The 23,891-nt window shown below is 50.6% G+C and overlaps 1 protein-coding gene across 5 annotated transcripts in view; it reads left to right on the top strand.

Moving 5' to 3' along the window:
* Positions 1-9,656: 9,656 nt before the first annotated feature.
* The window catches only part of DAAM1 (dishevelled associated activator of morphogenesis 1), a 96,696-nt gene continuing 82,461 nt past the window's right edge, over positions 9,657-23,891 (top strand). For 2 of the 5 annotated variants that reach the window (XM_064461018.1, XM_064461014.1), the window contains exon 1: positions 9,664-9,765. The gene's annotated coding sequence lies outside the window, so the exon portion shown is untranslated. Of the gene's footprint in view, positions 9,766-11,794; positions 11,921-23,891 lie in introns of those variants that run through there. The other 3 variants (XM_064461016.1, XM_064461015.1, XM_064461017.1) reach the window with 3 other exon arrangements.

Genomic DNA, 23,891 nt, shown 5'->3' with positions numbered 1-23,891 from the left:
CAAAAGAAGGGTGATCCCATGGCCACAGCAAATTCCTGCTTGCAAAATCCTTTGCCATTGCAGAAAGGCAGGCACAGTGCAAGGGAGCTACATGGCTGGATTCACCAGTGCTGCTAGCTTACGCCATCAGTGGCAAGCGGGTGGACATAGCGGGAGGGGACTGCTAAATGCACAGCTTTGCAGCAAGCCTCAGAAGCAAGCAGCCATCCCAAAATAAAACAAAACACCCCCGGACAAGTTGAGGATACACAAAGGAACTGACAGCCTCTGAATCTGGCCTCACATCAATGAGCTGTTACTTGAAAGCTTTATTTAGACTGCTAAGAAAAACAGCTGCAGAAAAATACTGATGACCTGCTTTAAAGGGGGATTTCAAAAAGGAGAGAAGCGCTGGGCCCCTGTTGGAAGCGGAGCACCTAACTCCCCTAAATCCTCTTCAAAAATCCCAGCCTTAGACTGGAGAGCGCTGCAGAAGAGCAGGATTTGTATAATCTGAAGAAAATAAAAATATTTCTGGAAAAAAAAATGCCAGCCATTTAAAAGTAATAAAAAACCTACCTTGAGGAGATGGCGGGAGCTTAGGGGAGTTGTGAGCAAGGGATAAGAGTCAGGGAGTGGGTGCTGGGCTTGGCAAGCTTTGGGTTTTGGGCTCCCCCAGACCAAGCTGGGCTTCTTGGTGCCGGGTGGTGGCAATGCTGGTGAGGGCAGCCTGTGCACACGGACCTGTGCAACTGTCAACGAGACTGAGCTTGCTATGGTACCCAGAAGAGCTCTATTGCTGAATCCCTGTCTGCACAGTGATAAAAAGCGGGGAGAGGGAGATAACTCCACGGCAAGATTCTTGCAAGCTCATAAATCACTGCAAGCCCAGGTCTCGGGACTGATGAAATCACCAGGAACCCCAGTGGCCCGGTTTCCGCAGCACTGCCGGCCCTGCCTCCACTAGCGATGGTATCATTGGAAGAAAAAAGGAGCCAAGATGTTGGGAGAGGGGTGGCTTTTTCAGAGCAAAAGGGAAGCTGTTACAGCCCAAGGCTTTCTTAGGATGAAATGATTTAAGCACCTCTCCAGCATCCTGCTGATCTTTCGGGGAGGGGGGGGAGCCCAATAGCTGAGACTCATAGGGATGATAATTGTGGTGTATTTGCAGAATCAAAGGTTTCCCCTTGGAGCAAAGCCAGCAAGCTTTGGGAAGAAGAATGGATCCGATACAAAGGTTTTTTTAAAAAGCCCATTAAGTTGCCTGGGGGCTGAGCTCACATTCCCACTGCCTTGGCAGTCAGTGCCTGGCGAGTGAGGTTTTGTTCCCATCGTCTCAGCCCAAGTGGGAAAGTTCTTCTTCGCCTTTCCTCCCTTTCCTAGGTCTGCACAGGGAGGGGAATTGCCCCAGGATCTGGGGGCAGTACCTGACTGCAGCCCCAGAGGGAGCTGGGGGTCGGCCATCTCCCACCTCCTGCACTGCAAACGCCTGGACAGCTGTGGGGAGGCTGGAGCCAGGAGCCCGGGGCTGCTGCAATACCCACAGCTGGGAGCTGCAGGAGGTGTGCAAGACTTGGCATGTATTTGAGTTCTGAAACCTATAACCTATGCTCATCATTTGTGTTGTCCCTTATATGTAAGCCAGGCATCTGGGACATGTGAAAACACTCCCAAGACCTGATCTCACCCCCAACTTGCTGTGGGTCAAAATGGGCAGAGCCATGAGCAGACCCGGCTTGCTGCAGGAGCTGGGGGCTCTTCTCCAAGGCAGGTCCGTGTCCCAGATATAATCTCTGGAGGGACTGAGGTGTTTCAGAGATGGTGGAAAAGGCTGAGCTATGCATGCACATCCCCTCCTAGTGACACTGCCTTGGAGGGTGGTTGGGGCAGCCCTCTCCATCCCAGCCCCTCTGGGCTGGCTCTGTCCTGTGCCTGAGTCAGCATCCCACACCTAGCACAACCATTTGGCTCCCCTGATTTGGCCTGAAACTTAAACAGCCTGATAGTCCTGTCAGCATTTCTCTCCTTAAGGGTTTCTGGAGGCAACAACCAGCCCTAGGAGTCAGCTCTTACTCATGCCGCCTCCGTGGAAAATACAAGAATGGGGTTAGTAATCCAGCAGTGACTAAGGAGGTTGCAACTGGGGAGGTCTCTCTTGCTGCTGGTGTGACCATGATTTCCCTCTCTGCCAGCTTGGCAACACCCTTGTGTCACCAACAATTTGGGGCAGAGAGGGAATGGCCAGGGTTCATCCAGCTCACTGGGGCAGGTGGTGTAGGGCGGTTGCTGTCACTGCTGCATCTCCTACAACCCCTAGCCCTCCACCACACAGCAGAGCCACTCACCCCCGCTCTCCCAGGGGCTTCTTCTGTGCTGGGGAGGTGGCGTTCTTCCAAGGCTACAGTCTGAGTTTGAGACCTCCAAGCAGCACCAGCATGGACAGCTTTTAGGTGCTGAGGACACCAGTCCTGCCAGGATATCAGACAGAGCATTGTGCATGGGCCTAAAATTATTGCAAGGCAAATGGAGGAGAAGGAGAGGTTTGTGTGCTTGGGTAATGAGGGAAAAGGCTGAGCAGAGGAAAGAGAAAAGCTTTCCTGTGGTGTGCAGCCCATTCCCAGCCAGGAAAACTTCCCTGGCTACTCCTGCAGGTGCAGCCTAGAGCAGTCACAGGTGGCTGCAATACTTCTTCCCCATTGCAAACACTGCTCCCAGCACAGTGGCTCTGACAAGCTGATGAAGCCACAGCAGCACAGAGACCCAGGGGTAGAGCTGCATCTGGGTACCATGGAAAAAGGCATGTGAGCCTGTGAAAGACCTCCCAGCAGAGAAACTGCAGCCGGAAAGCAACCAGAAGCTCTCCAGGGAAAACCCATGAGTGAATATACCCAGCCAAGAGAGATGATCTCAGGGCGCTGATGTCACCCTGGGAGTGCCCAGGGATGGAACAAGGAGGCTGGAGCAGTCCTGTGCTCACTCCATTCACGCAGGACGCCTGCCCTGCAATCTCTCGACAGGGATGTGACAGGACCCACTGCTCTGCTGACTGTAACGTCATTGTTCAAGTCTTGTATCAGATCTGACCTGAATCCTGCTTATTAGAAAGAAATCCAGGATAAGGACCTGAAAAAGCCACACTGATGCTTTGAAAGATACTGGGAGCATGTATGTCCAGTACCACAGCTGCCAGGGATGGGAGAAATTTTCCTGCCTGTGCTGGTCACTGAGCCTTCACATTCCAGCCCCTGCGCTGAGAGGAAAAAACCTCTTAGCTCTGCACTTACTGGAGACAGGAGGCACAAACTTGAAGTCATCTGGAGTCAGGCACTGTAAAAATTTAATGATGCAGGACAAATCAGGGTGACCAAAATAGCAAGCAAGATAGAGAAGGTCTTGTGATTTAATGTGCTCAGCCAGGACTTGGGGTATCTGGGAGCAGTTCCCAGGTTGACCACAGGCTCCACGTGTCACCTTGGCTGAGTCACTAGGGTCAAACACTGCCAAGAATTGGCTTAGGCATCTTACAGATGTAGGATAGGTGCTTAGAAGACTGAATCATATAAAAAATCAGGAGGATTAAGGTATTTCAAACACAGCTAGGCCCTTGATGAGGGCTCCTAATTCCTGATAAACTCCTCTCTCTAACAGCTGGCAGATTTGGGCTGGGACCCACCTGGTGACCTGGGGGTTAACTGTCTTATGCTCCATTAAGAGGATGTAGGCTCAGCATGAGCCTAAGGTAACTTGGCACTTCCTCACTCTGTCTCTGCTGCAGCTCTGGAGCAAATGATGCTCTACTGATAAGGCAACAGCCTCACTTGCCTCCCTGTCCACCATGGTGAGGTGGGTTTGTAGCCTGCTCCCCCAAGCAATGGAGCCAGCATCTGGCCAGGCCACTTCCACCTCCCCATTTGCACTTCCTTCAAAGCCTTAATCTGAGGTTTTAAATGGGATTTAAGTGATGCTCTGGCTTTTTGCTGGCCCCTCTGCAAAGGCAATAAATTCAACCCCTGCTAGATGTGAACAAATAAAAGCAGCTCTCCCTGTAGGCTGTCTATGCATGTATCTCTGCTAAACCCTCTTCTGACAGCCTGAGCAACAGCTGGTGTAAATCTGCAGCAGTGTTTGGGCTTGAGAAAGAGGCACTGATTTACACCCCTCTCCCACCCCTTCTCTTCTCTTCCTCCTGCTTCACATCTTCCCTGGCCACTACCCCTCACCTTACCTCTCTCCCTGCTCTTGGGAGATAAATAACCCTGGATATGAGGAAGATAATGGGGCACTGAACTTTCATCATTGAGAATTTGCTCCATCTACCTTGAAACAGGGTTTTTTTATTGTCTGGTACCTTTGATAGCAATTCAGTGCAAGTAAAATAATCTCCAGGAATAGGGGAGAGAAAAAAAGACATGGGCAAAGTTACAGATCCCCAATCAGGAATGTCTTGCTTTCTAGCAGGGTGAGGAGTTTGGAGGGGAAGATGTGGTGCCCTTGACCTACCCTGAGCAGCACATTTCACCCAGACCCAGCATCTGATGCTGGCACAAAGCTGTGAGTGAAGTCTGGCACTGGCAGGAGGATCCAGGGAGAAGGATTCACCCTTGGCTTCATGAGCAGTCAGGAGCTACGTGGCAGGAGCCTGCTGAAGACAGGCCAGGCACAAGATGATGATCCAAACCAGGGCATGGCCACATGCACAGCATCTTGTGGAAGACAGCCAGGAGGATAGATGGAGAGGAAAGCATGAGGTGCTTCTGGCAGCTGCAGAGAGCAGATGAGAGGGAAGGAAAACAACTGCAGGAGCTACAGAGAGGTGTGGGGTGAAAGACCCCGGCCACAGCACTGAGATTATTAATGGCTTCCTACACGCCCGGTATGCCTGCAAGTGCTTTATATCTTGCTGCCACTCGTCCGAGTCATCCATTCCCCACAGGACACAGCGGTTTATGCAGGGGAAGTGGCTGTGCTCTCCCAGTATCTCCCAGCAGACAGTGGGCTTGGACAGGGCAGGTCTGGAGGAAAACCTCAACAAGAGGTATTAGCTGTTTGCAAGAAGTCTCACAATCTGCTCTCTAATTATTTCTTACATTTTACCCTTCTCTGAACATGCTGGAAAAGAAGTCAGTTGCTTTGGCTCCCCACCTCCACCAAGGTACAACTCCCTTGTATGCCACAAAGCATTTATGTGCATATGATTTAATGCCATTGAAGCGAACGGGAATTTGCTTACAAGCAAATTACAAATTCCTTACAAGCTTAAGGACTTTGCAGAATCAGGGCCTAAATCCACTGAGTCTCTGCTAACACTCCCAGCCAACACAGGCATGGCTAAGTCCTGCCTTGGGAATACATTTATTTTCCCTTTTGAGGCTATGAAATATTACGCCGAAGCTTCGCCTCCCCTTGCCAGCTGCCGGGAGCTGATGTGAATCCTGGGGCAAGATTGGGCTCAGCGCTGTTAGAGATAATGCTGGCTTAGGGTGCGGTTTGTTTTCAAGCAGAACCTCCCAGCTCAGATACAGAGCTGCAAAAGGTCCTACACATACTCTAAAAGCCTCATATCAAAGAAAGAGCAAAAAGCATAACGCTGTCTCCTACCTTTGAGCTAAACCCAGCCCTGACTGCAGTTGATGGAAATCTTCCCGTAAGCTCCAGTGGAGCAGGATGGTGGTAGCAGCTCAGAGTGTGGTTTTGTTTGTTTGGCGCAAGTCTTCAGCTTAGACCAAAACAACAATTAAATAAAAGCTATGGCCCATTTTTTCTGCTGAGCATATCATCTGTGCAACATGAAAGACTATAACCTCAAGAAGAGAGGGCTTTTTTCTTCCAAAATCAATTTTATTTAATTTTTGTAAGGGGATGGGTTCCATATTCCATTACTCTCAGCCGAATCAAGAGCGTCCTTTTAAGTTTCACTGGAGCAGACGCATAAAAACTCTCCCCCAGGGATACAACAGTATTGATCTCACACGGATTGAGCTCAGAGAACATTTATAGGGTCTAGTGAGCAGCTAATGATTAATAATACCAAGAATATTCTTACAGATTTAGAAATAGAAACCCATTTTCTTTCCCTCAGCTCAAAGAAAGTCCTGGTTTAGTTTTGCATCCAATGAACAAACCCTATCAAAAACCTCCTGTTACAAGGCACTATAGGGACTGTTCTCCAGGGCAGGTTTGGTAGCCACATTCTCCCCTTCTTAGGGCTGGATGTTTATCCATCTTACGGGATGACTATTGCATGTGTCCTACTTAGCCACAGAGGCACTGGGCAGCTGGTTATTGCGCTTTCCTGTCTGAATATAGGAGCTTAATTTAATAGGCAGCTGTTGGCAAAACAAGCAGGAAAGCAACACAATGGGACTTGATAAGCAGCCTCCAAACAAGCTCTGAGGAGGCAATTAGAAGAAAATGGCTGAGCTGTTTTGATGAAGAAGATGCACTTCCAGATGCCAACCGTTACACAGCTGCTTGCCCAAGCTGGGAGCTTCCAGATCAAACCATCACTTAATGAACGTCCTTGAGGAGGGCTGTGGCAAGGGGAGTCCTGGGAGGACATTTTGTGGAGGAAAAAAGGTGAATGCAAGAGTGTAAGAAAAGCTGTGCTGGTTTGGATGTGGGGACCATCCCACCCAGCATCCTCTCTCTCTCATAGCCAATAATGCATGATAAGCCAAGAATATCAGAAGTGTACAGAGATATTTTCCTGTAAACTCTCCAAGCCTGCAGCAGGCTGCAGCTCCAGGACTTCTTGACCCCAGGCTTGTATAGAAATACTGTATTGAATAGTCCTAGTCTAGCCAGTCACCTAGGTGAAAAATGCTCCATATCTTTGATCATTAATTCTTTGGTGAGAACAAAGACCAGAAGTGCTCACAGTATTCAAGAGGAGAGCAAACCAGGAATGTGTACAGTAGTTTTTTCCTCTTTCCTCATTAACTCCTACCCGTCTATTTGCTTTCTTGACTGCAGCTCAGCAATGAGTTGAGGCTTTCATCAAATTTCCTGTGATAACCCCAAGATCCTGTTCCTATGGGGTGACAGTCAGTTCAGAGCCCGTCACTGCGTGCATGACATTAGGAGTGCTTCCTCTGAGGATCATCACTTACTCACCTCCACTGAATTTCATCTGTCATTTTATCACCAAGTGACCTGAGGTCCTTCTGCAGTTTGCTGCCATCGGCCTTTCCAAGCAGCTCAGTGTCACTAGCAACCACCACCACCCTCCTGCCCATGCCCACTTCCACATCATTGGTGAACATGCTGAGCAGCACAGACCCCTGCACAGATCTCCATCAAACTCCCCTGGGCATCCCTCCGCTGAGGAGACTGACCATCCCTGTCTGGCCTTTTTGGTTTCTGTCTTTAAGCCACTTAATTTTTCATAGCTCCTACTCTTCTCAAGAGCCTTTGATGAAGGATTTTGTCAGAGCCTTTATGAAATCCATATCTGTTATATCCATTAGATCTCCATTGTCCACCAAATATTTGGCTCCATCCAAGGACTGCGATAGATTTTGAGAGTTATAATTTCTCTCACCAAAAGCTGCGCTGGCTCTTCCCCAGTACAGATATGCTTATCCTTGTGTCCCACCAGTTTTACAGCACCGTCATTGGGCTTACGGCTCCCAATAATCGGCCCTTGACACCTTTTATCCTGAAACTGCCTCCATGACTGCCTCCTCCCATTGCTCCAACACCAAGGTAATGTTAAAAGAGCACCTGCACACTACAATGAGTGCTTTGCCATTTGCACCTTGGGTCCCTGCAGTACCCCTGTGCAAAAACCAGCTGGTTGTGGCAATTTGTCATTATTCCTTTTGTCAGTATGATCTGTGAGCCTTTTTTTCTGGTATTTCAGCTTCAGGTGAAGCCTCCAACGTGTCCCTCTGCAAAGAAGGGTCCCAACACTGGGAATCTCCCAAGCCCCACCATGATCCAGATGGGACACCTCATGCATTACATCGCATTAGAACAGGAATTACAGTAATACATCTCTTGCTGTGGGCCAGCACAGACACAGAGACAGGTTCTGGGGAATCTCTGGCAGTTTGCATCTCTGTGTGGTTCCGGGGATTGGCTAAGTCATTGGCAAAACAAGCATGTCTGTAGAAAGGTGTCGATGGTTTCAGAAGGGGTTATTTCAGTTTTCAGAGTATTGACTAGTTTCCAGGAAGGTGCAGGATGGATTCCCTGCTGAAAGATTCATTCTCAGGATGACAGCTCAAGGGCTGGTCCTTGTTTAGCAAAGGCTAGGCTGCGAAGAGAGATTTTAAAAAGTTTAGAGGTGAAGTCAGCCCAGTAACAGGGAACTGGGCTGGACTTTGAAATTCACGACCAATAAAGTAAAATAGTTTTTTCCTTGGCCAGACACAATTATCCTGTGCAGCTCATTGCTACAGGAGAGCAGAAGTGGTTAGGAAAAGGACTGGCCATAGTGAGAAGGAGAAAATCTATTTTTTGAAAGCATGGCTTTGCTGAGATAAATATGCCTTCTTGCTTTGAAAACAAAAAAGTCCAGCTGATGTCTTAACAAATTTCTCTAATGGGCAAAACCATTCCTGAGACTCTTATTGCATTTTCCCCCAGGGACGGTATAGACCACTTGTTTGGAACACGGAATTTGGTATGAAGCATGGCAATTGGGACTGAAATGGTATAGGAAGGGTTGAAACCCTGCGGGTCTGGCCCTGGTTTTTAGTCCTGTGATGGAGGTTAGATGGGCAGGCCTGTAGGTGCTTAACATGCCTAGCACTTGCACAGACTCTATACATACATACACTTCTCTCTCTCTCCCTTGTACAGAGGGCCACCTAAGAGTCTGGATGGCTGTGTATAACCTATCCCGGTTCTCACGTTACATTTTGTTCCATGCTTTGGTATCAAGTCCCCTAAGGATGCTCTTTCTCTACTTTCCCATCATTGGCCCTTCCTTTGTCTCTCTATCAATTTGTGTGGGCTCCATGTGAAAAACAATCCCTGTAAATCCTTTCCAGCCTTTCAGACCCTCCTGTATGGTTGTTGCTGAGAAAATAATTCATACAAGATATAAATAGCGTGACCTCTTATCCAGCCAAAAAAAAAAAAAAAGCTTACTTAAGCTAAAATGTTACACACTATTAATTTGATCCGGAGTTTTTATTTGCACCAAAAGCTATAACTATCTGAAAGAAGCCCCTTATCTCATGCAACGAGGTTATTCCAGTGCATGTGGAAATCCAGCCATATATCAGATTGCTGCTCTGATTTACGTGAAACGGGAACCCCTGGAAAATTGATTTCTTAAATCCGAGCTGACAAGCGGAGAATGCCGTAGCTTGGGAGAACTTTGTCAGGCAGCTGCGACGCTGATCCTGCGCGTCTGTCGTCACCCGCGCTGCCAGTCAGATGAAACTATCCTCACCGCGGGTCTGGGTGGGAGTTGCACCCTCCCGCTTCCAGGAGGTGGCCCGGGGTCCCCCCGCAGCACAAGCAACGGCGGGAGACCCGCACCGTGCCCCCAGCTCCGCGCAGGGACCCCCGTCCGACGCGGCACCCGCTTGGCCACCGCCATTTCGGCACCGCCCTCCCTCACTACACCTCCCGGCGGCGGGAGGGAAGGGGTGCGGCGGCGGGGGGTGACGTCAGCGCGCGGGGCGGGGCGGGGCGGGGCCGCGCGGGGAGGGGCGGGGCCGCGCGGGGAGGGGCGGGGCGGCCGCGGCCCATTGTGGGCAGGGGCCGGGCGGGCTCCGCGCCGCGCAGCGCCGCGCCGCGCCGGCAGGTACGGAGGTCCGCGCCCGCGGGTGGGTGAGTCCACCGCCGCTCCCCTCCCCTCCCCTCCCCTCCTCTCCTCCCCGCTCCTCTGCGCGTTTTTTTTTTTGGGGGGTGGTGGGGGCGTTGCCTTTCTCCCGTGCCCCGGGGCCGCTGGCTGTACTGGGGCGGGGGGGGGGGGGTCGGGGGTCGGGAGCGCCGGCAGCGGGGCCGAGGCTTCTCTCAGTTCGGGGGCTGCCTTTCCCCCGCCCTGATGGGAGGTGGGGGAGCCGAGCCCACGCCCCACCCCACCCCGGGGAGCTGCGTGGGGTTGTGCCTTCGGGGAGGTGAGGAGCGCCGGCGCCCCGCGGCGCCCAGCCGCCCCCGCCTTCCCCCCCGCCCCATCCTCCGCCATCCCGGGTCTGCAGCCCGGCGGGGCCTGGCGTGCCCTTCGGCCGCGGTGTGGCCTGGGCAGGGTGGAGGGGAGCGGGGCCCCGACGCTGTGCCCGGGCGGTGCCCGCCTCTGTGGACGCCGGGCAGGGGGCGCCCACCCGCGGGCGTGGGATGCGGGATGCTGCTGCGCTGCCTTCTCCATGGCAACGCCTCCGAGGGCTGCTTCGTCCCCGGCTCCTGCTGGCACGGCGGCTCCCACCCGTGCGGCACCTCCCAAACCGGGCTTGTGCCACCCAGGGGAGGGGTGTGACCTTCTCTGCTTACCCGCAGAGCCCCAGGGATGGGGTTCCCCTGGCTGAGCAAAGCGGGTTTGGGGGTGGTGGTGTCTCTGGGCCCTCCCTCCCCAGTCCCCACCGTGCCTCCCCAGTCCCCACCAGGTACAGCAATTATGGGCTGCCTAATCGTCTGTATGTGTTGAGCCACCAGCACTGGTGTAAAACACCTTGCTGCAGGCGTGCTCTGGTCTAGCCCGATGCTCTGATGTGGGAGCTGGGGTAGGAGCAGGATTTTGGTGTGTCTCAGTGTCAGGCTATGGCTGCGTTGGCAGCGGAGGATGAGCAGGTTTGTGGTTCAGGCATCAGCCAGAGAGCTGCCAGGCAGGGAGGCTGGGTCTGTCGTTGGCTGCACCGGGCTGGAAATTTGGGGTGATTCAGGTCAGGGGGCCTGCATGAAGAAGGATGATGCCCTTGCTGCATGTGAGCCTCAGGGGTTGGCACCCGCCGCCACTAGCGTGCAGTAGCTGCTTTCGGATCATGCCTGATCTTGACTCACTTGGCACAAAGTCATCAGTATTAACAGTGGGGTTTCTTCCTTGGGGTCCGTACCACTTGCGGACGGCTGCGCTGCCTCGTGTGTCAGCGCCTGGTTGAAACAGGCTTTCTGCATCTTCAAGTGATCAAGGTTAATTTAAGGCAAAAATGGACGATAATTCTCCTCCTGGTGAAAGCCACTTGAACTGACAAGGCTGCATGCTGCCAAACTGGGGGTTGAGGAGCTCCCCATGGAAATCGGAGGCAGGTGGGAGATCATGGGGTATGGCTGAGCTCCCTTTGCCAGGTGCCAGGGAAGGGGAGCCCGTGGGCCCGGGCTGCCCCTGTGGTTTCGGCCAGTCCAGAGCACTGTAGACGCTCAGCATTGTACAACCAGCTTCTCCTGGCTGCACCAGGACGGATGGCAGAACAAGGCTTTTTCATTTTTTTTCCCCTGTCTAGAGGTCGATTCTGATACTGCATACAAAATTGAGTGGTGGTTTATATTAAGGCCACCATGGTGAGCCACAATGCAACCTAGTTATCCTCCCTCCCTTGAAAACAATGTATACCAAAGCCATTGGCATTCCCTGCCTGCTCCTCTGTCGGTCCCACCAGGAGTAAATGGGTTCGGCAGTGTCTAGACCTTTTTCCGTGGGTGCTGGGGTTCATTTTGCGTTGCCCACTGAGCCCTGCGGGTCGGGCATCTACCTTGCTGTTCCTTGATTAATGAGTGACTTGCCTTGCTCTCCCCGTGGCTGTATGCCGGGACCTGCCCCTGCTCCGTCAGGAGCAGGAAGCAGAAGCCAAAGTCCGTGATCTCCGACTGCCCGACTTGTGACACCAGGACAGCCGGAAGAACTGACGCTTCCTGGCTCCGGCCAGCTCTCAGCTGGTGTGTGGCTCTGCTGGTGGTGCCTGCCACAGCCCCGAGGTTTTTGGGTCCAGCCGGCCAGGCATGCACACTGCTCTGCATCCCAGCCTCCGCCCCAGGGAGGCAAACAAGATGGGTGAGGTGTAAAATCAGCACCGAATCTGCTCCCCTGGGCTCGAAACGGAGTCAAACCGGTCTTGACCTGGGCTGGCTCATTATCTGACCCTTTGTTTGCAGCAGGGGTGTGGGAGGGAGCAGGAAAGGGAATGGCGGTAGTGGGCCAGATCCTTTGGTCTCAGACAAGCCCTCCTGCCGAGGATGGGCAGGAGCAGTGGACAGCCGGTCTAACTAGGTCATGTTTATCTCCCTTTGCTTCTGTGCTTTGTTTTGGTTTCTTCCCCCTCTTCTCCCGCGCTGTCATTGCCATGGCTGGGGAACCCAGCACAGGGGAGACATGGAGCTGTTTGACAGCTGGGCTCCTTGCAAGTACTGTTTACTAGCCAGCCAGGAGCTTGCTCCGTACTCCTGCTTTGCAGTTTGCATGTGTCGACCATTGGTCCTGGCTTGCTGCCTGAAGATCTTTGGCTCATGTGTTTATGGCAGCCCGCCACACGCACAGGTAGCAAATTTACCTGCTGCATTTATAACCTGAACTGGTTAAAAACAGGTTGGGGATGCTGATAGATGCACCACCCGGAGTGGGTGGTCGTCTTCTGCCCATCCTCCTACTGTGCAGATACACACTGAGCCACTCCTACACAGACACTTTTATCTCAGAAGTATTAATAAATGAAGCTTGCCTATTTATATGAGCCTTTTTAAGAGGCCAGTAGGGCTGCCTTGGAGCTTGCTCAGCACTGCAAGTATTCAGATCTTTTTTTGTTTTTTTTTTTCTGTGCACACTCTAGCAGTCGATAAGCCAGGGCATCCAGCTGTCAGCTTTGGAGATTGCCAAAGCCTGCTCAACGAGATTTCTGCAGGCTTCACTCACAAATGAGGATTTTGTTGGACGCTTTGGTTTCTGACTTGATGCTGGTAATTGAATATCTAAACTTGGCTTCAGGAAGCTGCCACTGCCATGGAGTGACTGGTGAGGCCACGTGAAGCAGGATGCTCTTGTTGTGCTGGAATTGAGTGTGACCTAACTACGGTTCTTCAGCCTGTGATTTTTTTTTTTTTTTTAAATACACTTTTTTATATAGCTAAAGCTCTCTTAAAAGGGGAAGGAAAATCTTGCATTTTACTGCTGTGCTGTTAAGCTTGCATGGACCTGCTGGGACAGCTGTTTATTTGCAAGTCATGGCAGCCGAATGCTGTAAAATTCAAATCATGTCCATATTGATTTTTTTCCCCCTTTCTTAAGATAATTGTATGTGTACTTTTCACTCATGCACCACAACGGATATCAGTGCTGTGCTGAAAAAAGAGGTGATCTGAACAAAGGACTGTAAGTTGGGGAAGAGATACTGAACGTCTGATCCTGACTTCTTTGTTGGTTATCTAAATGCTAAGCCATTTAGGTTTACTTACTGTATGTGCTTACGATACTACGGGATGAGAGAAACAACTAGTAAAGGGTTGGAAGTTAAATATGCCAGCAGAAGCTTTTCTGCATATTGCATTAGCTCCCTCACCTCATTAATGACACATTTCCAACTTTCTATTTCATGCAAAAGATGCTGGGTGTGATTTGCTGTTTGCCTTCGATTCTTCTTTCCCCCCAACACTTCTTCAACCTAGGCTGAGTTGGGAGGAAAGCTGTGCTGGTGCCTTCTTACCTTCCTGCCCTCTCAGGACATCATTTGCCCTTGGTATCTCCCATCCTCATGGTGTGTCATAACGTTTTAGAATACATTGCAAAACCAGGAGTTTTGGGGTAGTGTAGAAAAATCTCAGCTCAGTGAGTCATAAAGCTTTCACATCTTCGTGGCTGCTGAGAAGAAACCAAAGGAGATAGAAATGAGAGAAGCAGCCTGGCACACCATGAAGATGTGATTCACTGGAGATTTTCATGGTCTGAGCTGACAGTGCTTTGTTTCATGATTGGTGTGGCCTGAGCACCAGCCACCTGAATTACAGCAAATTAACCAAATTAACATGTGAAGTTGTCTGAACATCTGGCCTGTGTTTTCATCGTGGTGAAGTTGGGTGGGGTCATTCCCAAGGTCATCCCGTCCCACACTGCACCCCGGTCTGGAGCAACCTCTGTGTGCTCTGCGTGAATCTCCAATCACCCTGTCCTGTTTGTGCTCCCTCCTGCGTTCACCCCCAGCCCTTTGAAGGAGTTTGTTGTGAATTTGCTAAATGGAAGAGATTTGTGCTGCTTGGAGCACCTGGGCAAGGAGGTTGTTCCTGGCCTCTTCCTAAAACAACCCAATGGATGGGGTGGCCCAACCTTGTGACAGTCATTGATGAGTCATTATTATCATGACTCAGTAATATTATCATGACTCAATATATTACTCCTTGTGGCCTGAGTTGCCTTGAGCACCTTTGTACTCAAAACATTGCCTTGACCCACTTGAGGGGCAGTGTTGGTGGACGGGCATGTTCCTGCTCATCGCAGCACATGCCAGCCTGTCATCGCAGCAGATCTGACTGGCACTAATGTGTCAAACCACTGGAGCTGGGTTGCTCTTCATGCCTTGTGTCTTCCGAGATGAAGTGCCTGTTGCTTTGCTGCTGATCGTGCTTTTCTTTAACGTCATTTTGGAGCTCTCCTGTTGAGCTCTTCTGGACTTGGCAATGAGGAAACACAGCAGCACATCCACAGTGTGGCTAGTAAGAGGTGGTACGTTGCTGATTGGAGACATCCTCGTCTTTCTCAACCCAGAGCGCCGAGCTCTGGCGCTTGCAGGGCCTGGCAGATGATTGAAGGGTTATTTGCCTTGCCAGACAAGTGGCTTCATGTTTTGCCTTCTGCATTCCTCCGGGTGAGCATTGCATAGTGAGGTGCTTTCAGCTACGTGCTGCTTACCTGAATCATGTCTTCTCTGTGCACACAGCTTCACTACCTGAAAGTCAGGGCTATCCCTCTCCAGGTTGCTCTATCAACATGCGAGTGTTTTTACAAGAGGGTAAATGAAATAATGTGTGGAGGGTGTGGTGGAGGATCAGCAGAAGTGCCGGACTCTGTCTTCAGTGGCAAAGAGCGACTGTTACTGCTTTTACCACCCCTTCTGAAGGGATGGTTTTCAGAAGCTGAACCCAGTGACCCAATTCCCAACCTCTGGATTTGGGCTGTTGCCAGGAGTTTTGCACTGAGGCTCCTCGTCCCTTCTTGCACAAGCCCTGGGTGGAAAGTGGCCTGCCAAAGCTCAAAGCAACCCAGCAGCAGCTGCCAGACACTGAGATAAAGAGAGGGGAAGGACCTAATTAATTCATCTGACCTGTGCCCATCCTCAGGAGAGCAGAGGAAAATGCAGTAGGACCTCCAGGTGTTTGTTGCTCCCTGCTGTGCCTCTTCATGTGGGGCTTTCATGCCTGTCTCCCCATGGCGATGGGCTGGGCTGCTGGCAGATCCTGCCCTGGGGCACTATGGCAGCAGGAAGGCAATTCAAAATTATGCCATTCAGAGGCTGACTTGAGGGGTGTTGCATGAAACACCAGCAGCTAGGCTCGGTACCAATGTGCAAAACTTAGCTATGGAGCTTGGCAGCTTTTGGGAAAGGCTCTCAGAGGCATTGGTTCCTTCAGTGCTTTGCAAGAGTGAGGATCAGCTTGCCTTCCTGGTGGAGGTCCTTCGAGCAAGCGGGGCATCCTCAGAGATTTTAGGGTTGAACGTTTGAGGGTAGACTATCAGCAAGCAGGAAAGTGCATGCACTGTTTTTAGACAGGAACAAAACAGCCCGTACCCCGAGGCTGCAGGGCACAGGAGCTGGGTCTGTGCTCTGCACCCAGGACCCAGCTTTGCACTGCTTGGGCCAGGAGGAGAGGATGGTAGTTGCCCTAAAAATCAAAGAAGACTGCAGTGTGAGAATGGGGGATGCAGAGGGGCATCATTCTGGGGTGGGATCTGCAATCGCTTGGGTCTGGGTGTAAGGGAGAGTGCAGCGGGCAAGGGTGGTGGAAAGACCCATGGCGTTTTATACTGCTCAGGTGATGTCCTAGCAGGTCAGTGTCTGTTATGGGCAACCTCTGCCAGCAGCAGATCTTGCTCCCAGCTCCAGAGGGAAGGAGGAGGAGGAGGAAGAACACGGAGACCATTTCCCCCACCCCAATCAAGCAAGATTAATTGCTTGCTATGGCACGGCCGTGGAGGCAGCGTAGCCGGGTTATTTTCTGGCTCAGATCTATTGCATGACATTTAGCTTAGGCTGTGGTGGGTCTGCCCTGCTGCTGCTTCTGAATGTTTCTTTTGTGCAGACCTTTCCGAGGCGGCTCTCTGGAGCCACGCGTCCATCTGACTTTCATCTAGTCGTGAGATTCCCCCCCGCCCCCCCTCGGGTGCCTGTTCCTTGCTTGGCCTCAGCATCTTCTAAGTGAACAGTGCTTAGAGGAGCTGTGAACTCTTGCATGCCACTCTAGAGAGTCTGTGGTAGCTGAGGTCCAGTGCAGCTGTTTTCTTCAAGGATACTTGTGTGGATGTAAGCCACCATAAATCTGTTTGCGTAAAGCTTTCTCTCCCATGGCTGCCAGGCACCCTTTGATTTCACATTCCTGCATGCTCCTGGAAACTGAAGCACCTTCTCACCTGAGCTAGAGCTGAGAATGGGGGAGATGCAGCTGGGAAAGTAGATAAGCTCGCTGTGCCCGGTTTTCACAGAAATTGCATGCAAAGGATGCTGCGTTTGCTGAGGTTTTTTTCCCCTCTGCCCCCAAGGCACTAGGAGTGTCTTGGCTGCAGCTGTGTGCCCAGTGCAGCGAAGAGAGGCTGCTCTCTGCCTTAATATCAGGTTAAGATGCATGGTGATTTTTTCAGCTGCCCTGTTTTCCTTGGCACTGTTCTCCTTGCGTATCCCATGCATAACTTTTGGCTGCCAGGCCTCTGCTGAGGGACTCTCACCCAGCTTGCTCATGGACACCCTGATGTTGGAGCTCCTCCAGCTGCAAGGGAGAAAAGCAGCCCATGGCAATGCTGCCTTGGGTTTTCTTCTGCTTTCAGATCCTGTGGTCAAGCACAGGGCTTCTCCCATCCCTGTTTCTCAGCCTCCATGTGCAGGAGTTGGCAGGGTTAAGGCTGTCAGGAGCCTGGGTGTTGTTCAGCAGTGCCAGGCAAGCATCAGGCAGGAGAAAAGCTGAATTTGCAAATCTGTTCCTGGGTGCTCCGGTAAGTTACGCCAAGAACTGTTTGAACTGCGCTAATCCCTGGTGCCTCTGGAGCAAGCTTGTTTACAAGAGCTGGTGCTTCAAACGGGTATCCTGACAGATATTTTACGTAAGCCATTTGCTTACCAAAAGTCCCTGGATATGAGAGATTGGTTTTGAGACCTCGGCCCACGTGCTGCCTCCTTGCCCTGGCATTCCAGAGGCATCCTGCAAAGAGACTGGAGGCTTTTTGGGGACAACTCAGATCGGTTTATAAACTCCAGCTCCTTTTATCTTCTGTGGAGAGGCTGCCTGGCAAGTTTCGCGTGAAATATCTGGTGGCTCTGGAGCCACGAGAAATCTCTACCCATCATACAGAGCAAAAAGATGTTGAGGAAGATTTCTGGAGCATGCTAAATATCATTATCCCTACAGTCAGTTTGCTTTTGGGTATGGAGCAGGAAATGAGTCTTTATGCTTATCATTTTCTTACATTCACTTTTTGTATTAAATGCTGCTTTTCCATTCCCCAGCTTCAACAAAATTGCCAAGTGATGCAGCAGTGGTCATAGTTGTGTTCAGACTGCAGTGATGTGCGATGGGCTGTGATTTGGGTAGTCATGAAATTGTGCCATTACCTTAGTTGGCATGCCAGGACTTTCCTTACATCTATAAAATACAATATCTCCCTGGCTTTTGAATCCATCCTATAGCGTGACAGCTTTCAGCATGAGAAAAAGAGAGTAAAGAGCGACTTTAACCTCAAAATATTCAGCAGATGGATTTCCAAAGGATCGCTGTAGTTGTATCAGAGGAAGGTCTATTGTCTTAGCACAAGGGATGAGGCTGAACTAGGTGAGAGACGTGTGAGACAGTGGTGATGATGTCTCATAGCTGTGGCTCGGTTGCCTCACATCCACATTTTCTTCCCTTTGCCTCGTGTGTTGGACTACGTCTTTCATTTTGGTGGGAGTCAGGGGTGAGACTGTGTCTTTGGGGTCTGGCATCCCTGGTATGCTGTGGGATGCTGGAGCTACTAAGGAGGAACCCATCTCAGGGGATACCAAGAGCTGAGCTACAGCTACAGCAATGGGCTGTTACAGTGCATCCTGAGATGCATGTTCTTGCTCTGGGAAATTGACTTTGGGTAACACAGGGAGCAGGGGGAGACAGACCTATGAAAAATGGGTGCTTGTTTTTTCCAGGGGGTAGAAAAAAGCCAAACAAAACACATCCAACAGTCACCTTGTCAGCAAACATTACAGGCATGTCCATATCCAGCCTCTGGGCTGTACTCGGTGCTGCTAATTACAGCTGCTTTTGCTGCTGAAAATAAAAGTTTTAATCTGTTCACTTTGGGGTTCCCACAGCAGCTTTTTGGGATGGCACCAGCACCATGCTTGGCAGCCCTTGTCCAAGGCTGGGGACTGGGCTGCCCTTTGCTTGCACCAAGCCTTGGTTTTACAAGCAACCATCATGGTTGAGGAAGGACTTGGAAAAACACCTTACTGGCTCTCTGCCCTATAGTGAACCCACCTGCTGCAAAAAGCTCTTCCAAAGATGCTCTGGAGCTTGAGGGATGTTGCTGTAAATGTCCAAAACACACCACTGCTGTCCTTTCCAGTGCTGGCCTTGCTTTTGGCTCTGTCCTGCCAGAGGATCTGCAGCTCTGCTCTCCCTTGGGTGCAGTGCTTCCCGCTGAGCAGAACTGGCTCGGATTTGGGAAAATAAACACACCTCCAAAGCCACCTAAGCTGGAGCTGGGAGTCCCAGACTGTTGCACAAGGGGAGAAGGTTGTAACCAAATGGCCCTTTCATTGCCTCTCTACCTGTGCCACCGCTGCAGCTGGCCCTGCCGTGCTGTAACTGCGTTGCCGTCTAATATAAATATATTATAAAATATGCTGCATTTGGAGGACAGCTTTATATTCTTGTTTCTAAATTCTTGTGTAGCTCCAAGAGGGGAAATTATCACTAACCTTTCCATTTTGCACATTTTTTTTCTGTCTGGAGTTCTGCATTATGAAAGCTTGTGGGACGCTGCTGTTGGAGTTTTGGCATTGGTGAGACCGTGCCATACATCTGGGCGGAGGAGCAGGAGTGGTCTCCTACCTGCACTTGTGGGATGCTTGGTGCTTTCCTAGCACCAGCTCCAGGTCACACAGCGCCCAGCAGAGATGGATGTTAACCACTTGCCAGAGCTGGTCTAACCCCAAGCCTCTTAAAAGCCCACAGGACTGAGTCTTCCCCTTCCTCCTCCTGCTTCCTCCCCCTCCCTTGCTTTTCAACACCAGGTTTTTGAATAAATCATCTAGGATATGATCACACAGGAAACTTGCAATTTTTTCTTTTTTACAGCTAAGATAGGAAGTGGATTCAGCTCTCCAGGGTTTCAGTCTTGTGCTTTTTAATCATAAGGTTCTCTATCCTTTCTACTCTGTCACTTGTGGCGTGACGTCTCCTCGGCTGCATAAGCTTTTCCCATGCTTCTGCCTGAGTGCAGAAACAATAGCTGCTGGAAATGCTTTTCAGGAACCTGAAATGGATGGATATTGCCTGTGGAAAATGCAGATTTGATCTATGTTAGGTCATCTTGTTATTTTGTTTACCTTTTGTTATATTTTTCTGTCAAAGAGAAGCAAAGCCCTTGTTCTTACAGCATTCATCGCTTCTGCTGTGTTACTTGCTGGAAGTAACATGCTCAAAATACTGCATTCCTTTGTGCATCTCTTCTTTATTTTCTTTTTTTGCTGGTGGGAGCTTATGGAGTATAATGGGCAGATTAGCAACTGTATTTGTGGAGTAACCCATCTTTGTGCAGGTCTGGCTAGAAACCAATTAAGCTTGTCTTGATCTCTAAATGAGATTTTTGTCGAATGCCTTACCCAACTGCCTTTTGCATCCATTAATAGCGGGTGGGATGAAAATAGCTGAACATGTAAAGATTGCATGTTGGATAAATAGACAGGCATTGGTTGCGGGGAGGTTTCCTGGGATGCATGCGAACTGCTGCCTCTTTGTGCGATGGTTTTGTAGCTCTGGCTCTTGAAATCTGGGATTAGATATATTTGGCTGCTAGTATGCAAACCTCTGCGGTAGCATGCCCAGCGTGGGGTCAGAGGCAGAGCTGCTGGATAAATAGGGAACATCCGGTGGATTTCATTAATATGCTGGTTCCCATCCCTGTAACATCTTCGGGTGAGACCAGGGTGCATTTGGGAACTCCTGGTGACTCTTGGCTGTGGGTCCCCCAAAGTGCCTTGGCCTGAGCTTATCCCCCTTGACCAGAGTTGCTTTTTAGCAGGGGTGCATCTTGCATCACTGGGCCTGGAGACCCTGCCTGGGTGCTGCCACTGTGATGAAAACTGGTCTGGGAACAGCACTTCAGTGTGGTGTTTTTGAAGGGAACTGACTGAATAAAGATGCCTTTAATAAACCGTGCCTTCGGGGAACCTTTATATCTCTGTCCCAGACTGTTTCTGCGTCAAGATAAGATAGCAGAGCAGCTGGATTTGTGCTCTGCTTTGGGACATGTAGGTGGGGGAAGGGCACTGGGATTTCTTTTAGGGTGCAAACGTTTGTTATGGTCACCCTTATTTATAAAGTAACTGCAGACAAGCAGCACACAGCCTAATATATTCTTCCCTGAATGCCTGGCTTCTCTGTCATGGCCAAACAGTGGGGAGAGTGATCTCAAGAGAAGGAAGGAAAGAAAACACTGGGTGAACTGTGCTCCCTTAGTTGGAAAGGATCCTGTTTTCCCCATCCCAGCCCTCCTGGCTGCCAGCTGACCACTGCCACCCCAGCTCTGCGGGCTCTGCCGGCGGTAGGTTATGGGGCGTTCATGGTAGGATCATGATATTGCGCCTGTGCAAAGACATGGTTGCTGCAGATGAGCCAAATTGTGGAGCTAGGAGGAATAAATCCATGCAAGGCGTGGTCGATGGCAGACAGGAGCTCCTGGCGTAAGCAGGCTCAGCTAATTTAATCTGCGGTGGACCCAATCTGCTTTGTCTTCTAGTTGAGTTAAATATACCCTTTGAGTTGTGGTTACGGAGGCTAACTCTAATTTTCATTATGCAAAACACACTAACGCAGGGTGCAGCTGGCTGCCTCTGAATGGAGCTGGGGGAGAGCACGACGGGGCATCCCATGGCCAAGACCCTCATCACGCTCTTCTGCTAAACTGTATCTGGATCGTGGCCAAGGTGCAGGATGCTCAATAGGCAGCTGTGTGGAGATCTCTAGCTCAGAGTTTTCAGGCAATGCGGATTTTGGAAGCACTAGGTCTTGTAGTGTAGCCATAAGCTTCCCATCATCTGATAAGTTTTAAAGTTTAGTGGCTGTGCTGCAGCTACCTGGACGTGGCTGGTGGCTTCCGGACAGAGAAAAGGGCCCACTACCTCTTTCCATAATTCCCAGAGGCAGCAGTTCAGTATTTCTGGGTGCAAAAAAATAAAACACTGTTGGTCAGCTTGAGCAACGATCGGAAGAAGTTTTAGTCTTGGAAGGCAAAAGGGAAATGAAATGCAAGTGGGGAAATTTAATGTATTAGTCCAGAGGTGCCACTGACGAATTCATGTGCCTGGGATTAAGATCAGCAAGTTGTGACCATGTGCGTGTTGGGAGCCGCCTGTTTGCATCCCAGTCTGTCTGGGTTAGTGCTCTTCCAGAGCTGCTGGGTGGGTCTCTGCTTTATCTCCTGAGGTTTGTCTTGTGTGACAGCATCTCCGATTCTTCTGTGTTTGGCCGCACGAGATTCCTTGGAAGACCAAAAAGTTACAACGGGTAAAAAGCACTGCTGCATCTTCTCCGGGGTACCAGCCTCAAAGCCAAGAGTAACTTCATCTTTTCGGCCTTCTCTATTGCAAGCTTAAAAATAGCCAAGAAAGCAGTTCATCAGGAAAGCTTTAACGAAATGTGGCTTCAGGGTCTCAAATACTGGCAACTTCTGAGTTAAATAACCAGTGACAGTCATGCAAGTGACTTGTGCAGTTATTTGCCATAGGCTGGCAAACCGCTATTCACCATTTGCTTATCTGCTGTATGTGACCAGCTTATCCTTGAGCAGCTGGATTTAACCCTCTTATCCTCCTGTGTGTTGCCAGCGTGGTGTGCTGTGCCGGCCCACCACACTCTCCCGGTGAGCCGGGAGGAGCCCGGATGGCTGCAGCCGTGGCTGGACGTGGGGGCTTCCGGGGGAAATGAGTGTTTGCCCTCTGGGATGATTGATTGCTTCTGTTATTTAAAAAACCAAAAACAAAATCCAAACTCCTGGAGGATAATTAAGCCGATTGAAATGTTTACATGGATGAGTTTCCCTTTAATTTAAAAAAAAAAGTGTGTATAGTTATCATCATGGTACCTAAAAGATTGACCCACTGACCTGCTTTATCCCTGATTTGGCTTATAGATGGAGAGGGGTGGCAAATTTTAGATAAAAGGTGGGGAAATCAGCTTTGCCCTTGAAAGATCAGCTCCTTGGCTTCTGTGGCAATGCCTGGGTTTGTTACTTGAGAAAAGTAGAGATCCGCTTTCCAAGGGCAGGGCAGTTTGTGCTTTCCTGGTGCAGAGCAGCACTTGTACAGTCAGAAGAAGGTCCCTCGGCAAGGGTGAAAACTGCAGCAGGTGGTGGCATGTCCTCAGCCCTCTGCCCCTTCATCAACACAGTATTTGCTGGCATTGGCTCCAGCCCTGCACTCTGCCTTTCCTTTCTACCATTTTAAATGATTTCCAGTGAGCAAAGAAGCAGGTATGTGCTGGATGCATATTCCTGCATTGCACCAACTTTAAACATTTATCTCTGCCTCTTCTGTGTTGCTTTGGGTGTGCATGGGCAGCAGCTGAAGGGAAGCATCTGGTGCTCACAGGCTCACCTGTCTCATCTGGGTACGAGCCACGCCACGGCGAGAGCGCAGAGCTCATTTTAGGGCTGCAGTGGAGAGCGATAGTCCCTGAATGCTGCTGTGCCTGGCCTCAAAGATATTTGCAATGAGGGCAATTTCTGAGACGGTGCAACCAGAAAGTGCTTGGACCCGGTAGACAGGAGTGTAAGGACCTGCATAAAGCACATGTGCCAGCTTGCTCTACCTCTTGCCTGGGCTAGGAAGGACTGACAGGGCTTGCAGCCTTCCCAGCTCTGAGCTCTGTAGTGTTGTTTATTGTGTCCCTGAGAGCTGTGAGCAGGGGCCAGTGCCTTTCATTTCAATCACCTGCACTCATGTTGGATGCTCCCTGGTGCTGTGCACAGCCCATCTGCTCCAAGGGGACAATCGCAAGCATCCCAGGCTGCTGCAGTCATACAAATCCTTTTTTTTTTTTTTTAACATTCTTACCATGTAAAGGAGCCATTCTCTCCCCACCACCCCCAAATAGCAGGATGGGTGCAGTTGGTCCATCCAGGGTGGTGTTTACCAGTCCCCAAGCCAGAACAATGCTGTGGAGCCAGGAACCGTGCCCTGGGGCTGGGAGGAGGAACAGTGTCACACTGAGGATATGAGCGTTTTATTCTGCAAAGCCAATGCACATAGGAATGGCAACCCCTCAATGGCCAACTAAGCGAATAGATGTGACAAGACATGTTTGTTTATCAAAATACTGATTGGTGCCAGGGGGATGGATAGGTGTGTTTTGGGGAACAGGTGAAGCAGTGTGGCAAGGCGTGGATGTCTGAGCGATGGGGACCACAAACACAGCTGTGTGTGCCTGTGTGCTCTGATAACTTGAACTCATCACTGCTGGGAGTGCCTGCCTCAGACTGCTGCCAGAGATGTGGTACCCTTTATTAATCTGCAGAGATAATTGTGGTTTTAATGTTACCAGCGGGGGACTTTGCATGAGACGGAGGTGTTCCTAGAAGA

The sequence above is a fragment of the Phalacrocorax carbo genome, chromosome 9 (genome assembly GCF_963921805.1).
Source record: "Phalacrocorax carbo chromosome 9, bPhaCar2.1, whole genome shotgun sequence".
Lineage (NCBI taxonomy): Eukaryota > Metazoa > Chordata > Aves > Suliformes > Phalacrocoracidae > Phalacrocorax > Phalacrocorax carbo.
Note: the sequence above shows the minus strand (reverse complement) of the source record. Positions and strands in the feature narration are given on the sequence as shown.